Source organism: Kogia breviceps, chromosome 1 (genome assembly GCF_026419965.1).
Source record: "Kogia breviceps isolate mKogBre1 chromosome 1, mKogBre1 haplotype 1, whole genome shotgun sequence".
In the NCBI taxonomy this organism is placed as follows: domain Eukaryota; kingdom Metazoa; phylum Chordata; class Mammalia; order Artiodactyla; family Physeteridae; genus Kogia; species Kogia breviceps.
In genome coordinates, this window is record NC_081310.1 from 159,386,771 (window position 1) to 159,397,313 (window position 10,543).

At 37.7% G+C, this 10,543-nt stretch overlaps 1 non-coding gene across 1 annotated transcript; it reads left to right on the forward strand.

Moving 5' to 3' along the window:
* The first annotated feature begins 9,595 nt into the window (after window positions 1-9,595).
* Window positions 9,596-9,704, forward strand: LOC131746793 (U6 spliceosomal RNA). The gene has a single exon (XR_009332664.1). It is a non-coding gene; the product is annotated as a U6 spliceosomal RNA (small nuclear RNA).
* Window positions 9,705-10,543: the final 839 nt, after the last annotated feature.

The following is a 10,543-nucleotide window of genomic DNA, read 5'->3' on the forward strand; positions in this document are numbered from 1 at the left end:
GAGTTTTTCTTTTGAACTTCTGTTTATATGTTTAATTTTCAAAAGTAACAGATGTTCAATGTAAAAAATTTCATATCTACAAACACATTAAGAAAAAAGTAAAAAATTTTAATTATTCCCAAATCCAGAGACATCTGCGCAATATTTATTGTCTTTTCTTCCAGTTTTGTGTTTATTCATTGGTTAACTGGTTTGACTTTGGGTTGAAATGATTTAGTTAATCACACTCTTCAGTACATGGCACTTTATCCTCTTTTAAATTTTATTTGATTTTTTTTTTTTCTCTTTTACTGCCTTTCCCTTCCCCACACAAGCAACTAAATTCTATCTGATATAAAACATGTTTTTGCATATGTTCTTACAAAATATGAATTTTTGTTTGCCCTGGGTGTATTTTTAATTTATGTAAATGGTATAGTGTTTAAATCTCATTTTGTTTCCTCATATTTTTCACTATGCACCGTTTTAAAAATGCATTCATGTTAGAAATTGACAATCTGAAAAGACCAATCACTTGTAGTGAAATTTAATTTGTAATATAATAAAACCCTCCCATCAAACAAAAATCAGAACAGAATGGCTTCACAGGGAAATTCTACCAAACATATAAAGAAGAGCTAATATCTATCCTTCTCAAACTCTTCCAAAAAATTGAAGAGGATGGAACACTCCCAAATTCATTCTACAAGGCCACCATTACCCGGATACCAACACCAGACAAAGACACTACAAAAAAAGAAAATTACAGGCCAACATCTCTGATGAATATAGATGCAAAAATCCTTAACAAAATATTAGCAAACCGAATTCAACAATATATAAAAAGGATCATACACCATGATCAAGTGGGATTTATTCCAAGGATGAAAGGATGGTTCAATATCAATCAGTGTGATATACTTCATTAACAAAAAGAAGGATAAAAATCACATGATCATCTCAATAGACACAGAAAAAGCATTTGACAAAATTCAGCATCCATTCATGATAAAGACTACTATCAGAGTAGGTATAGAGGGAATATATATCAACATAATAAAGGCCATATATGATAAGCCCACAGCTAACATATTAATGGTGAAAAGCTGAAAGCGTTTCCTCTAAGATCAGGAACAAGACAAGGATGCCTACTCTTGCCAATTCTATTTAACAGAGTATTGGAAGTCCTAGCCATAGCAATCAGAAAAGAAAAATAAATAAAAGGCATTCAAATTGGAAGGGAAGAAGAAAAACTGTCACTATTTGCAGATGACATGACACTATGTGTATAGAAAACCCTAAATCCCCACCAAAAAACTATTAGAACTAATAAATGAATTAAGTAAAGTGGCAGGATACAAGACTAATGTACAGCAATCTGTTGCTTTTCTATACACTAATAATGAACTATCAGAAAGAGAAAGCAAGAAAACAATTCCATTTAAAACAGTATCAAAAAGAATAAAATACCTAGGAATAAACTTAACCAAGGAGATGAAAGACCTATACTCTGGAACTATAAAATCTTGATGAAGGAAATTGATGATGACAGAAAGAAATAGAAAATACTCCGTTTTCATGGATTGGAAGAATTAAATATTGTTAAAATGTTCACACTGTTCAAAGCAATCTACAGATTTAATGCAATCCCTATCAAAATACCCATGATATTTTTCACAGAACTATAACAATCCTAAAATTTATATGGAACCACAAAAGACCCTGAATAGCCAAAGGAATCTTGAGAAAAAAGAACAAAGCTGGAGGTTTCATGCTCCCTGACTTCAGACTATACTACAAAGCTACAGTAATGAAAACAACATGGTACTGGCAAAAAACAAAACAAAACAAAACAAAACAGACATATAGACCAGTGGAACAGAATAGAGAGCCCCCAAATAAACCTACAAGGAGGAAAGAATATATAATGGAGAAAAGACAGTCTCTTCAATAAGTGGTGCTGGGGCTTTCCTGGTGGTGCAGTGGTTGAGAGCACACCTGCCGATGCAGGGGACACGGGTTCGTGCCCCGGTCCGGGAAGATCCCACATGCCGTGGAGCGGCTGGGCCTGTGAGCCATGGCCGCTGAACCTGTGTGTCCGGAGCCTGTGCTCCGCAACGGGAGAGGCCACAACAGTGAGAGGCCCACATACCACAAAAAAAAAAAAAAAAAAAAAAAAGTGGTGCTGGGAAAACTGGACAGCTACATGTAAAAATGAAATTAGGACATTTTCTCACACCATATACAAAAATAAACTCAAAATGGATTAAAGACTTTAATATGAGACCAGAAACTGTAAAACTTCTAGAAGAGAACATGAGCAGAACACTCTTTGATATTAATCATAGCAATATTTTTTGGATCTGTCTCCCATGGCAAAAGAAACAAAACCAAAAATAAACAAATGGGACCTAATTAAACTTAAAAGTTTTTGCACAGCAAAGGAAACCATTGACAAAATGGAAGGCAACCTACTGAATGGGAGAAAATATTTGCAAATGATATGACTTATAAGGGGTTAATGTCCACAAGGTATAAACAGCTTATACAACTCAATATCAAAAACAAATCAACTCAATTAAAAAATGGGCAGAAAAACTGAATAGACATTTTCCCAAAGACATACAGATACCAACAGGCACATGAAAAGATGCTCTACCTTGCTAATTATTAGACAAATGCACATCAAAACCACAATGTGATAACCCCTCACACCTGTCAGAATGACTATCATCAAAAAGAGCACAGGGGCTTCCCTGGTGGCCTAGTGGTTGAGAGTCCGCCTGCCGATGCAGGGGACACAGGTTCATGCCCTGGTCTGGGAAGATCCCACGTGCCACGGAGTGGCTGGGCCCATGAGCCATGCCGCGTCCGGAGCCTGTGCTCTGCAACAGGAGAGGCCACAACAGTGAGAGACCTGTGTACCGAAAAAAAAAAAAAAAAAAAAAAGAGCACAAATAACAAGTGTTGGCAAGGATGTGGAGAAAAGGGAACCCTAGTGTCCTGTTAGTGGGAATGTAAATTGGTGTAGCCACTATGGAAAACAGTATGGAGATTCCTCAAAAAACGAAAAGTAGAACTCCATATGACCCATCAATTCCACTCCTGAGTATATATCTGAAGAAAATGAAAACACTAATTCAAAAAGATACATGCACCCCAACGTTCACAGCAGCATTATTTATAATAGCCAAGACATGGAAGGAACCTAAGTGCCCATCAACAAATAAATGGATAAAGAAGATGTGATATCACCATTATTTTGTAATAAGTTTAAATGGAGTATAATGTATAAAAATATTGAATCGCTTTGTTGTATACCTGAAACTATTATAATATTGTAAACCAACTATATGTCAATAAAAAATAAAATGCATTCTTGTTGCTGTGTGTATATCTAATCCACTTCTGATGATTACTGCATAATATTTAATGACAGAACATTTACCACATTTTAGCTGTCTACTCTCCCAGTGACAGACAACCAGGTTGTCTTCAAGTCTCCACCATCATAAATAACACAGCAATGAATATGTTTCTGTGTCTGCATAAGAATTTCTTTGGGATATATCCCAGGAGTGCAATTGTGGGCTAATAGAATATGAGTTCTTGATTTGCATAATTTATGTCAGATTGCTTTCCACAAGGCTATACCAGTCCATACTCCCACCACCACACATAAGTGTTTCAGCATCCCCACAACCCGACCAGCTGGCATTATCAATATTTTATAGTTTAATAGATGTAAAATGATAGTACATTGCTGTTTTAATTAACATTTCACTGATATTTTTGAGTATCTCTTCATGCATTTTGATTTGGGGATTTCCTCTTGGTTCATGTTTTTTGCTTATTTTCTTTCTAGGGGTTGCTACCCTCTTACTTATTTGCAAGTATTTTGTGTATTAAATATTTCATATATCTTTTCTCATTCTCTCATCTAGTTACTTTGTCTACAGTGTCTTTTGGTGAATAGAAATCTTTATTATTCATCAATATTATTGTCTTGTAGTTTGTGCTTTTTATAATAGGTTTTGCTTTTCCATTCTCCTCAGTCACAAACTGTAATAGTCTCCTGTTTTTCTTTTATAATTTTATTTTTCATATTTATTATATCTTTAATCTTCCTCAACCCAGTCTTGTATGAGGTATAGAATTGATGAAATATGGTAATTATACTTTAAGCCTTGATATATCAGTTTCTGAGAGGGGGGGATATTAAATCTTCTGCTACAATTATGCTTCTGTCTATTTCTCCCTGCAGTTGTCTGTATTTTAAGACTGTATAATTAGGTGCATCTATGTGTTTTACCTATTACATTTATGTGTTTGTTTCTTTTATGAATATGTAATGACTTTTTATCACTTCTTATCCTTTGAGACTAAAATTCCTTTTTGACAGATACTATGGTCACAATCCAGTTCATATTTTCCTGGTGTATCTTTTTTCATCTTTTTATTTTTAGTCTTTCCATCTCCTTATGTTTTAAGTGTGTCTTTGATAGCCAATTTACTGTTGGATATATTTTTTAAAAATCCAATCAGTGAGATTAATTTATTTGCATTTAACGTAATTGCTATATATCGAGTTAATCCTACCATCCATGTGCTACACACTTTCTGTTTGTTTGTTTGTTTTTTTGCGGTATGCGGGCCTCACTGCCGTGGACTCTCCCGTTGCGGAGCACAGGCTCCGGACGCGCAGGCTCAGCGGCCACGGCTCACCGGCCCTGCCGCTCCGCGGCATGTGGGATCTTCCCGGACCGGGGCACGAACCCGCGTCCCCTGCATCGGCAGGCGGACTCTCAACCACTGCGCCACCAGGGAAGCCCCTACACACTTTTTTTAACCTCCACTTCTACTTTTTTTTCTGAAGTATAGTTAATTTACAATGTTGTATTAGTTTCTGATGTACAGCAAAGTGATTCAGTTATACATATATACATGTATATTCTTTTTCATATTCTTTTCCATTATAATTTATTACAAGATATTGAGTATAGTGCCCTGTGCTATACAGTAGGAACTTGTTGTTTATCTATTTTTTATTTTAGTAATTTGTATCTGCTAATTCCAAACTCCTAATTTATCCCTCCCGGCTGCTATCCCCTTTGGTAACCACAAGTTTGTTTTCTATGTCTTTGAGTCTGTTTCTGTTTTGTAAATATGTTCCATTTGTATCATATTTTGGATTGCACATATAAATGATATCACATGATATTTGTCTGTCTGTCAGACTTACTTCACTTAGTATAGTAATCTCTAAGTCCATCCACATTGCTGCAAATGGCAGTATTTCATTCTTTTTATGGCTGAGTAGTATTCCACTATATATATACATATATATGTGTATATATATATATATATATATATATATATATATAAAACATCTTCTTTATTCATCTGTTGATGGACAATTTAGGTTGCTTACATATCTTGGCTATTGTAATCTGTGCTGCTCTGAACACTGGGGTTCATGTGTCTTTTTGAATTAGAGTTTTCTCTGGATATATACCCAGAAGTGGGATTGCTGGATCATATGGTAACTCTATTTTTAGTTTTTTAAGGAACCTCCGTACTGTTCTCCATAGTGGCTGCACCAGTATACATCCCATCAACAGTATACGAGGGTTCCCTTTTCGCCACACCTTCTCCAGCATTTACTATTTGTAGACTTCTTGATGATGGCTTTTCTGACCAGTGTGAGGTGGTACCTCATTGTAGTTTTGATTTGCATTTCTCTAATAATTAACAATGTTGAGCACCTTTTCATGTGCTTATTAGCCATCTGTATGTCTTCTTTGCAGAAATGTCTGTTTTGGTCTTCTGCCCATTAAATTTCTGCAGGTTTAAAATTCATACATAATGTTTTTTCTTGTGGTGGTAGCCATTCACTTCAGAATCATATCCATAGATTTAAGAGAGTTCCTCCATCTCAACGGTTTGAACAAGAACCCAAACAAAAGTTCTAAGGGTGATGCTCAAAGATCTGATGCATCATGTGCACATGTTGATCTAATCACTGTTGCTGAAGTAGAAGGTGTTTGATCTCCAAAGGAAACCCAAAGTACTGTTCTCAAAAGAAGGAGGAATGAAGGCCCAGAGACCATAAAACAATATATGTCCACTTCTTCATACTAAATCAACTTTTTAAAACCTCAGTTTCTTTATCTGTGAAATGGCAATGATAATACCTCTCTCAAAGGGGTGATATGAGGAGCAAACTGGGTAATAGATATGAATGTCCCTTGTGAATCATACAGTGCTGTACAAAGATTAGTTATTCTTTCTCTTGCATTCCTCACATGGTATCATTTGTTTAGATGTTGGTATTTATCTGTATTGCTACATGGGGAACTACCGTCCTAGCCAGCATTCTCCCTAAATTGTGCTGATGTCTATAGAACTGATTTTCCTTTTCTGAGAATAATGAATGTACAAGATGTCAGGATCATGTTTGACCTGGGAGGCAGTTTCCACCCAAATGATCCTGAAGTTGCAGGGCAGGGTAACTCGCTAGTAGACTTGCCAGACTGCACACAGCTGAAACCTTGTTGCAATGGTGCCAAACTGGGCTCCAGTTCCCTCTCTACCTCAGATTATATTTGTGACCTTACCCAGGTCACTTTAACTCTCTGAGCCTGAAAAATGGAGGTCATAAGAAGACCCACCACTTAAAGTTGTGGTAGGATTACAGAAGATTATAATGTAAAATGCTCTGGCCTTGGAGAAAGTCTTATGCTTGTCAGACACAGATTCAAATCTTTATACTGAACGTTTACCAATTTCCACTCTGCTACATTATGGCTAGGTTGAGTGCAGTTTCTTTCTCATCTCTGAAGTACATTGAATTTCTCTGTTTCCTTAGAGAATAACTGTTGTGCCCCTCAAAGCCCTATGTCTTTATAATTTGGACCATGTTACTTGCCAGCAGGATAAAATCTCCCAGGAGATCCTGTTCTTTATGGACAACTGAAGTTGATAATTCTGCTTTTCACATATGAAAATTTAGATTCAGACTAAACTGAAAGATAGTAACGTAGCTGCTATGTTTATTGGAATAGGTTATGATTGCTCATAAACCTATAATAACCCCATGAATTAGGTACTAATATCTTCATTTTACTGATAAGGAAATAGAAGGTCACATAAATTAGGTAACTTGACCAAGGTGACACAGTTGATAAGGAGAAGGTAAACAGTCTAGTGTAATGTAAGGAGGATGGACTTTGGAGTTAGAAAGATCTAAATTAGGGTCCTGGCACTGCCATTTACTAGATCTTGATCTTTGGCCCAGGGACCAAACCCCTTAAATCTCAGTTTCCTCACCTATAAAGTGGGGATTATGATAATATCGACCTCACCTGAATGTTGTGAGGTTGAACTGAGAGAGTATATGTAATGCAGCATGCCTGGCACATGGTAAGCGCTCCATAAATCTTTAGGCACTGCTTGATAAGTGTCCTGGGAGCCCAGAGCCCATGGAGCTCACCCACAGAGCGGCCTTAGGGTGAACTTGAATCATCATTAAGCTCCTTTAAAACATTTCACTGGACATTCAAATGGTTGGCCTGACAATCCTTTGGGCTATGATTCAAGATGAAAGTCCCAGAAAGGAAATGAAGCAGCAATGTGCAGACCATCCCCCACCCACACCCTGCCCAGCACAGCTGTTTGGACCAGGACTGGGAATCTGCCCCAAAGGCAGGCAAGCAACCAACAACCTACAAATGTGGACTGGCTTCTAAGAAATGAGTTGGACAAATCAATATTTCTCTCTCAGGGATCTGACTTGGGAAACATGAAGTGATTGAGGCAATTAACAGCAATAAAAACTATAACTAACTAAACTATGACATTGAGTAAGGATATGTGTGGGAGGAGATAGAGCCTGGGCTGTCTCTATCACAAAGCAAAGTGATGAGGAAGCAGAAATTATGAGTAAACAGAAGCTATGAAGTAGAAAAAGATATGTTTATTCAACAAATATTTCTAGAGCCCCTTCTATGAACTAGGCACTGTGCTAGGCTCTGAATATACAAAAGTGACTAAGACACAGCCTCTGCCTTCACAGCACTTAATTTTAGTAGGGAAGAGAGACAAAACAAGTAAACAAACAAATAAATAATTACAAATTGTTTTAAGGGCTAAAAAAGAAAACAAGTATGGGGCTTAAATAGAACATACCAGGAAATGAGCTACTTAAGAAATAGCATGATGAGGGAAATTCTCTCAGAACAGATCATTAAAGTGAGACGTGTAGAATGAGAAGGAGCCAGAGAGAAGAGTATTTGAGGCAGAGGTTGTGCAATGTCTGCCAGTAAGAAAGGGCTTATTATGTACAAGGAAGCTGGGAAACAACAACAAAGCAAAACACGCCACGTTGCTGGAGGGAAGTGAAGGAAAGGGAAGCAGCCTGAGATGAATTTGGCGGGGTAAACAGGAAGCATGTCACAGGACCAGCAGGCCTTGGAATGGAGTTGGGTATTTAGTCCCTGTGTAGAGAGAACCATGAAAGCGTTTGAGGTTGGGTAGTAACGTGATCCAGTATAAAGTGATAGGTAAGTGCAAAGGCTGAAGATTCATTCTGGGTCCAAGCCTAAGTTCTACCATTTACCAGCTGTGTGATGTTGGGCAGTACTTAACCTCTCTGTGCTCCAGTTTCCTTTTCTATAAAATTGAGGTAAATTGATTTTTACCTCATGGAGTGGTTTTAAAGACTAAATACATATAAAGTGCTTGCAGCAAGTCCTGGCACATAATAAACACCTCATAAATGTAAGCTTGTACTGTTATTTTGTTGTTAAAAAGGTCATGGTAGCTACTAAATGGAGAATGAATGTGTGGGAGATAAAAGAGAGGCCAGTTATGAGGCAGATGAGGAGTCTGGGTGAGAGATGATGAGTGAAAGGGTGGTAGTAGAGACAGAGAAAAATGGACTCATTTGACATATTTTTGGAGGTAAATTTTTCATATATCGCAGATAGATTGGACATTGTGGTTGAGGAACATAGAGAAATCAAGAATGACTCCTAGGTTTCTGGCTACAGCAACCTGATAGAACTGATATTTACTGCGAGGGAGGAGCCTCGGGGAAGCAGGTTTGGCTGGGAAATGAGAAGTTCTATTTTAGACCTGTTACACTGAAGATGTCAGTGAGACATCCAAGCAGATGTCAGTTAGGCAGTTAGTTATAAGTTTGGAAACCAGAAGAAAGGTCTGGGATGAAAATATCAATTTAGATGTCATTAGCATGATCAGCATTTGAAGGCTTAGAAATGGCTGAGGTTGGCTAGGAAGAGAGTACACAGAAGGAAGTAAAGGGAGCCAGGAGGCCTGAGGAATAACACATTTTAGAGTGGTTGAATAGACAAGGATAATGAGGAGAGGCCTGTGAAGAGAGAGTAAAACCAGAAGACTAGGGGAACAAAAACCAAGAGAGGAGAGTGTTTCAAGACTATTGGAGAGGTTTGCTTAGAGTGTGGAAAGGTCCCATAAGATAAGGATAGAAAAACACCAGTCACTGATGACTTTGACAAGAGCAGTTTCAGTGAAGTGTGTGTGTCAGGGGGTCACATTTCAAATAGCATCCAACAGATTGAAAAATTAACTGGAGGTGCTCTTGCTTTGACAGCACATATAGTAAAACTGGAACAATACAGAGAAAATTGGCATGACTCCTACATACAGATGACACACAGATTCGTGAAGTGCTCCATGTTTTGTGTATGGATCTGACTTTTGGACAATGTTAGCTTTTACATTTGCAAAAAAGAAAATTGAACCAACAAGAATGAAAGGGATCTTAAAACTGAATATAAACAGACAGAAATAAACCTAACTATATTTACATAAGTAATATAACCATTCTGAAGGAAAATAAAAAACGGATCCAGATTACTTTTGAACACAGTACTTTGACTATATTCCCTTAGTCTAAAAACAAAACAAAAATGCAAACAAATATAGAACACTATTTAATAGATTGTTTTCAGGGACTTCCCTGGTGGCGCAGTGGTTAAGAATCCGCCTGCCAATGCAGGGGACACAGGTTTGAGCCCTGGTCCAGGAAGATCCCACATGCCGCGGAGCAGCTAAGCCCGTGAGCCACAGCTACTGAGCCTCTGTGCCACAACTACTGAAGCCCTTGCACCTAGAACCCGTGCTCCACAACAAGAGAAGCCACCTCAGCGAGAAACCCGTGCACTGCAACAAAGAGTAGCCCCTGCTCGCCGCAACTAGAGAAAGCCCGCGTGCAGCAACGAAGACCCAACGCAGCCAAAAATAAATAAATAAATTAATTAATAATAAAAAAGATTGTTTTCTTTAGTGGAATGGATATAGCAATTCTGAAACTATTTCGTGTATATCATAACACTAAACGAATGAAAATAAGACGTTGATGCCGTTGAGAGCCAGAGTTCTCACTGTGGGAAAAGGGAGATGCAAATCAGGAATTGGAGAAAGAACCCTGTGGTGTTGAACTGGAATTAGAGGTACAAGTACTGAATTCATGATTAAAAATAGTTGAACTATATTAAGCTGCCTTTCCTCCTTGGCTCTG